The following is an 8,059-nucleotide window of genomic DNA, read 5'->3' as shown; positions in this document are numbered from 1 at the left end:
TGGACTGCTCGTGTTTGGCATGCTGGCACACGGAGCACTGCCGCACGTAGTCGGAGACGTCGGTCTTCAATCCGTCCCAGACGAAAAGCTTCTTGATGCGCTGGTAGGTGGCCGTCGCGCCGGAGTGGCCACCGAGCGCGCTGTCGTGCAGAGCGCTGATGATCTTGGTGCGGAGAGCCGTGTTCTTGCCGATCCACAAGCGCTCCTGCTTGCGGATGAGCCCTTTGTAGAGCTCGTAGCCGTCGCCATCGGGACTGTGGATCGCGAGGCGCGCCAGACAATCCTGCGCGTCGGCGTCCGTGGCGTAGGAGTTGGCCACCTCTTGCACCCATGCCGGCTGGCAGATGGAGAGAGCGTCGAGGTTCAGGGTCGCGCCCACTCGAGAGAGCGCGTCCGCGGCTCCGTTGTCGCTGCCGCGTCGGTAGCGGAACTAGAATTGCAGTCCCACTAGCTTGGCCATGGCCTTGCGTTGCAAGTCAGTGGCGAGCTGCTGATCTTGCAAGTTGCAGAGGCTCTTGTGATCTGTGACGGTGGTGAAGGGGCCCCGTTGCAAATACGCGCGCCATTTCTCGACGGCCATCATGACGGCGAGGAACTCCTTCTCATACGCCGACAGCTTCTGATTTCGCACTCCCAGGGCCTTGCTGAGAAACGCCACCGGGTGTCCATCTTGTGCCAGCACCGCGCCGACACCGGTGTCGCACGCGTCCGTCTCAATCGCGAACGGCCTTGTGAAATCTGGGAGCGCGAGCACCGGCGCAGTCACCATGGCGCGCTTGAGGAGGTCGAACGCCACCTGTGCCTGCTCTGTCCACTCGAAGCCCTTCTTGGTCAGTAAACTTGTGAGCGGCTTGGCAATGATGCCGTAGTGCGCAATGAACTTGCGGTAGTAGCGGGTGAGGCCGAGGAAGCCACGCAGCTCGGTGGCAGTTGTTGGGGTCGGCCATGCCACCATAGCTTGCGTCTTCTAGGGATTCGTGGCGACGTCGTCCTTAGAAATGATGTGGCCGAGGTAGGAGATGTTGTCTTGCGCGAAAGAGCACTTGGACTCCTTGGCGTACAGTTGGTGCTCGCGAAGCAGAGCGAGAACGAGACGAAGATGTTCCAGGTGCTCCTCCAGCGTTTCACTGAAGATCAAAATGTCATCCAAAAATATGATTACGAACTTGCGCACGTACTTGGCGAAGATTGCATTCATCAGGCACTGGAACGTGGTCGGCGCGTTCGTTAGCCGGAATGGCATGACCTTGAAGTGGAAGTGGCCATGGTGCGTCTTGAACGTCGTCTTCTCTTCGTCGCCCGTGCGCATGCGTATCTGGTGGTAACCAGCGCGGAGGTCCAGCTTGGAGAAGAATGCCGCTCCAGCCAGCTCGTCGAGCAGTTCGTCCACGATGGGCAGGGGAAATTTGTTCTTGACCGTGGCGTCGTTGAGCCGGCGATAGTCGACGCAAAAGCGCCAGGTGTCGTCCTTCTTCTTGACGAGCATCACGGGCGCAGCGAACGGGCTCATACTGTGTTCGATGACACCCGACTGGAGCATCTCTTGAACTTGGCGCTCGATCTCGTCCTTCTGCAAGGGCGAGTAGCGGTACGGGCGCGAGTTCGCGGGGCGCGCGTCGTCCACCAGGGTGATGGCATGATCGTAGCGGCGCTGAGGAGGCAGGCCCTTGGGTTCGGCGAACACATCAGCGAAGTCCGTCAGGACGCTCTGAACACTTGGTGGGATTTTGGTCGCCTGCGGCTCGGGTGAGCGGGGCAAATCCAGCACGGCCATGTACCAAATGTTGTTGCCGGCTTGCCATTTGCGCAATTGCTCTGGCTCGATCTCCTCCACCTGCTCATGCTGCTTCGGTCGAACACCTTGCAGGGTGATCATGGCGCTATGGTGCTCGAAGGTCAGCGTCTTATCGAGCCAGTGGCAACTCATCGGACTGAACTGCTCCAACCAGTCCATACCGAGCACGCCGTCGTAAGCACCCAACTCCAGTTGCCGCATATCGGTGGTGAAGGTGTGGCCCTGAATCCACCAGTTCAGACCTTGCACCATGCTGTTGCAGGTCATGCGCTCGCCGTTGGCCACGCGAACCTCCACTGTGGGCACTGGAACGGTTGGAGCGTGCACGCGCGCGGCGAGCGCCTTGGAGACGAAGCTGTGCGTGCTTTCTGAATCCACCAAAAGCAACATGACTTGATTGTCGACGAGCGCGCGCACACGAATGGTGCGCGGTGACTCGGTACCGGCGACCGCATGGGTGGAGAGCACGCAACATTCGGGCGCGGGGTCCTGATCCACTGGGGCGTCGAGCAAGTCCAGGGCGTGCACCGCGTCATCAGTAATCACTTCCCCATAGTCGCCTACTTGAATTGTGAGCAGTTGTGTGGCCGGCTTGCATCGATAGTCGCCGGAGTAGCGGTCGCCGCATTTGAAGCAGAGTCCGTTGGCGCGGCGATGCTCACGCAGTTGCCGTTCGCGCGCCAGGTCGTCGTTGGGGGCCGCCGCCCGGCCTGGGCACTCCCACAGCTCGGGCAGGAAGCGGCAGTGGTGGTGGGGTGGTGGAGGTTGCCCTGCCGGAATGATCTGTGGTCGAGCACGTTGCATGCCGGCCTCTTCTTCCACGATCCGGGCCAACACTGCTGCGCGCGTGATGCTTGACGGCTCTTGGAGGCGGACCGCAGCCCGCAAATCGTCGCGCAAACCCAGCAGGAACTGTGTGACGAACAACTTGGGGTTGAGCGACGCATCCAGGGTGAGCAGGTGGTACATGTGTGTCTCGAACGCCGTCTTGTACTCGGCGACGGTGCTGGTTCGGCGAAGTTGCAGCAACTTATGCATCTCCATCTCGAATTCATCCGATGCGAATTCGCTGATGATGGCCGCGGCGAACTCCTCCCACGTCGGCGAGCGATGTGTCTGCCGGTACGCCTGGTACCAGTGTGCGGCGTGGCCGTCGATGTAGAGCAAAGCCGTGGTCACCCAGCTGTGCAGGGGAATGCGGTACAGGTCGAAGTAGGTGATGCAGCGGTCGATCCAGAGGCTAGGCGCGTCGCCGTCGAAGTGTGGGAAGTCGTGCTTCGGCGGCTTGAATGTGTACTCCTCGCGCTGCCCGGTGTGCGCATCGCGGCCCGCCATGAACGCGGCGGTCTGTTCCTCGCCCCCGTACGGCATGGTGTGCCGCGTGGGCAACAGAGGAGGGCCGTTGTTGGCGAGGCGGACGGCTGGACCTTGAGGGCGAGATCCGCGGGCGTGCTCAAGCAACGTCACCAACGAGGCCTGGGTGTCGCCGTCGTGGTGGTCGGCGGTGTTCGGTCGGCGGCGCTCCGCTGCGGGCGGCGAAGGCGGAAGTTCGCGCTGCTGCTGGCGAACCTCGTCGATGTCTGCTTGGGTGAGGTCCAGTTGCTTGCGGATGTGCGCCAGATCCGCGGAGACCTGCGTATTGAACGCGATCTAGGCCTCGCGCTGCTTGTCGCTCGCAAGCGTGGTCTCGTCGAAGCGCTTCAGGAGCGCCTGCAGCATGGTCTTGAGCTCTCCCGTGGATTCCGTCATGGCGGTGATGATGTGGCGAGTCTGAGCGGAAGGTTTGCTGGGCGGCGCCGTCGCACTCGCTCCAAATCAAGCCAACCCCGCTAGGGATTTTGCGGATCTTGCCGGAGCAAGACCGCACCCGCAGTGGTGGATGTTACGGCTCGATCGAGAGGATATGAGTGGCAGCGAAAGAAAATTTTGGGGGGGCGAAACCTAGCTCTGATTACCAAATGTCACGAGCTCATCCTAGCGAAGGGGATCGAAGAAAGGAAGGGGATGAGATCGAGACTTGGAGAAGGGGGAATTCTTTCCAAGGGAGGAGGTACAGATTAGGTGAGAGGTTCAGAGTCTTAACATAATTTTCCACACACGCACACCTACTAGCTCCAGCTGGCTATATAGCCAGGCCACACTTGGCAACTCGCCTTACAGGTGGGTCCGTGCCAGTAGGCAGTGGGGCCCACCGAATCACACGTCCACCGCATTAGGTCCTGGTGATGCCGGTGTGACAAAGTCTGATCACAGTGGAAAGCGATAAAATTCCACAAATTCCAGTACTAATATCATGCATGTCAACTATAGACAATTTTGATAAGACACTATCCAAAACAGATCTGGACCTCAGACAGACGCGCTCGACACAGCCTTCAAGACCAACCATCGCCATGCTTCACCTGTTTGCATGCTTCACCTGTTTGCAGGAGGAGGATAACATTGATCACATCCTCGCCCAGTGTGCCTACGTGAGAGAGGTTTGGCACCGTTGTTTTGAAGCTCTTCAGGTGAACATCCAGATCCCACTTCAGATTGACACATTCAGAGATTAGTGGCTACCGAAAAGGAGGATTCTCTAGTAGAATCTTGCGTGGTTTCGACTCCTTCGTGATCGGGACAGCGTGGTCCCTATGAAAGCAGAGGAACGCAAGGGTATTTAACAGACAGCAAGACCAAAGATCACCGCTTGAACTAGTCACTCAGGTGCTTGCAGAGATTAGAGAGTGGAGACTTGCGGGTTTTGGTGTTGGAGGTTTAGATCCTTTTGTGAGAGAGTGACTTAGTGTGTGTAGCTGGTGTGGGTGTGGAGTTCTCCAGTCAGGTTGTTCGCAACCAGATTTGGCATCTTGTAACTACAACTCTCTGCCTTCTATAAAAATATGGTACGCCATTGGCGTACTCTCGAAAAAAATTGATAAGATGACGTAGAATTAAATGAAGAAAAAAGGTTGTTCCAATCTTGCTAATACACCTTCCCCTCCCCCCCCCCCCGCCATCTGAGTGAATGAACCCATGGTACTTAACATTGTTTTTTTCAAAAAGATCCGATCTATTATAAAGGTTCACCGGAAGTACAAAACACATAAAACATAATAAAATTACATCGAGGTTCATGGACCACCGAGCGACCATTGCCTCCCCAAGAACGAGCCGCCGACGCGCCGATATCGTCCCTCCTATACCGGAGCCGGACTGACCTTGTCGATGAAAGCCGGGAAGTTTGGGTGCACGTGCCCCTAAGGACCAGCTTCCCGGAGCCATAGTCGTCGTCGTTGAATCCATGAATTGATCTAAAGAATTTGACACTAAATATCGTCTTTACATACGCACGACGAGAAACCCTAACCTCGCCGCCCCGAGGAGCTGGCAGGAATCTACGCCAGAGCTCCGTCTAATCCGTCCCAGCGGATGAACTTGAGGATGATTGGAGCCCGGAAGACTGACTCGAAGAAGACGTGCCGCCATCCATCCAAACGCCGCCCCTGCGAGAACTAAAACCCTACTTGTCTACTAGCTGGAGACAAGTCAATAGAAACCCCCTCCCCGCCACCAACCGCCAGAGCAGCAGACAGAGGGGAGGAAAGCTTTTCCTAATCGCCTTACAAGAGGGGAAGAAAAGCAATCCTACTTAACAATGTTTATCTTCCGAGAGATATCCGCAGTTAATATGATCTTCCGAGGGTGATCGAGTCCAAGCGTGCCCAGAAGCAGACCACCAGACAATCTATGCTCTCATACAAGTAGTACAACAATACCTAGATTGGTCCAACTCTACGATCTCCTTCAACATGTCCGACCATCCAGATTTCATCCCTAATCCCGGGAAGAACGCCCTAGTGCTGAATCCAATCATCGAAGTACTCCAGCCCACAAAGGTGCTCATGGACGGCGGGAGCGACATCAACATCATCTATGGACACAATTAAGAAGATGGGCCTCCCTTTGACCGGCCTCCGGCCCTCACCGACGCACTCCCATGGTATCATACCAGGAAACACTAAAAAAAACTTCTGTGATGATACATGTTTGTCACAGTAGGTCACGTTTTCTGTCATGCATGTACATCCATGACGTTTTTATGACAGAATCAAGATAGTCATACATGTGCTATTGTAGAAGTGTTCCATGACAATAGCAAAATTATCATCATGGAAGTGTCCACTTCCATGACGATAAATGTTGCGTCATGGAAGTGTTTTCATCAAGGGTAACCGACACGTGGCATCCACCGTAATGGGTTGTCGTTAAGCTATTGGGTTCCAGTTTGGATCCGATAACCCGTTAACAGCCCGGACCAATGGGGATTTCCACGTGTAAAATTCTCATTCGCCGGAGGATCCACGTGTCGGCTCAGCGTTGGACAGATGTCATCCACTCATTGTTCGGGAGACGCCTATGATACATTGACACGTGGCAAAGCCCAACAATGGCCCATTTAGGTGAAAGAGGTCGGCCCAGTCAAAATTAGCAGGCCGGCCCATATAGGGCCTACTTGTGTCTGGTTTATTTAGGCCCACGACCCATACGAGATGTGCCAATTCGGCCCGTCAACGACCCGTTAACTATTTGACACCATTGCAGCACATCATCAGTTTGAGCCCGTTAACAGCCCGTTATATATTTGGGCTAGATATCGGCCCGACGTAGTTTCAGCCTGTTAACAACCCATTCAAGGGATGGGCCAATTTTCAGGACGTACGTCTTTCAGCCTTTTAGCAACCCATTTAAGTGTTGGGCCAATTTATAGCCCAGTATGTCTTTCAGCCTGTTAACGGCCCATAAAGGAGTTGGGCCATTTGCAGTCTAACCTGAGTTTTGGCCTCTTAACGGCCCATGCTCTTCATGGTCCAATACCAGCCCAGTTTCTCTTTCGGCCTGCTAAAGGCCCACAACACAGTTGGGCCATATACAGTCCGACCTGACTTTCAGCCTCTTAGCGGCCCATGCTCTTTATGGTCCAACACCAGCCCGCTGTCTCTTTCGGCCTGCTAAAGGCCCACAATACAGTTGGGCCATACATAGCCCAACCTTAGTATTGGCCTGTTAACGGCCCGTGAAATTGAATGGGCTCACTTATTGCCCGCTTCAATTTCGGCTTGTTAACGACCCGAGAGGTAACTCGGCCAAGCATTAACTGTTGGCTCATTTCAACTATAGCAGCCCAATAGAGCTTTCGGCCTAGTTACGGCTCATCAACTTATTGGGCCCACTAAAGTTCGAACATGTGTGTAGGCTCAATTAGACAAAGTCGATTTTGGCCCAGCTATAATTTGAGGCCATAACGATGAGCATTTATGGACAAGACCAAAACCGATCAATCAAAGGCCTAAAAGAATTTTGGCCCCTGTGAGCCCATTAGGGGGGCCCATTAAGGGCAGTGGGCCGCTATCCTTCATATAGGGCCCACGATGGTTCATGCCAGCTATTAATTTCACTGCTTTTTTGGCTTACTAGCGACTAGTTAGCTGGAATGCGAGGCCCGCTAAGCAAATGAATGGCATACAAGGAAAAACATTGCACATCCAATATATATTACAGGAAATTCCACTGGGCAATCAACGATTGATGCCAGTGCAAATAAATGAACAGAACTTAACGATCTACAACCTCACAATCTGCAACCTCAGCGCGGATGACGCCCATAAGCATGTGAGCAAGTTCTTCCTTCTTTGCTACACTGTCTCTGGAAACATTGATCAGTTGTTTTTGCGCAAGAATGTGCACCTCTGATTCCTCCATAATTTCCATCATTGCTTCAGCCAGTAATTGGTTCACAAACATACATTTTTTTCGTTGGATTTGAGACAGAGGAAACTGAATAGATTCAGATGGCGATTTTGGCAGTCTTGTATTATTGATAGTGGAGAGTGTCTCAACCACTTCATCATATCATAAATTAGGAGGGGAACCGAGCAGATTAATCAAGAGTTATTGCCATCTTACCTGCCCTAGATTTATTGGAAAGAAACAATGGGGTTGCCTTGCTGTTTTCAGAGTTTGTCTTCTTATCTTCAACAGCCTACACCAAATTAACACACTAGCATTGCTATCATTGGCCAGGTCAGATAATAGGAAAGCAACATTGACACAATGAATGTTTGGGCAACCAGACCACACCAGCCTACACCAAACTAACACAATATGTCACAGCTATCATCAGCCAGGTAAGGTAGTAGGAAAGCAACATTGACACAATAAATGATTGGGCAACCAGACCACGACACTACATTTTAGTAATGTGCATGATATGAGATAGTACAC

The sequence above is a fragment of the Triticum aestivum genome, chromosome 5D, assembly GCF_018294505.1.
Source record: "Triticum aestivum cultivar Chinese Spring chromosome 5D, IWGSC CS RefSeq v2.1, whole genome shotgun sequence".
Taxonomy (NCBI): Eukaryota; Viridiplantae; Streptophyta; class Magnoliopsida; order Poales; family Poaceae; genus Triticum; species Triticum aestivum.
Note: the sequence above shows the minus strand (reverse complement) of the source record.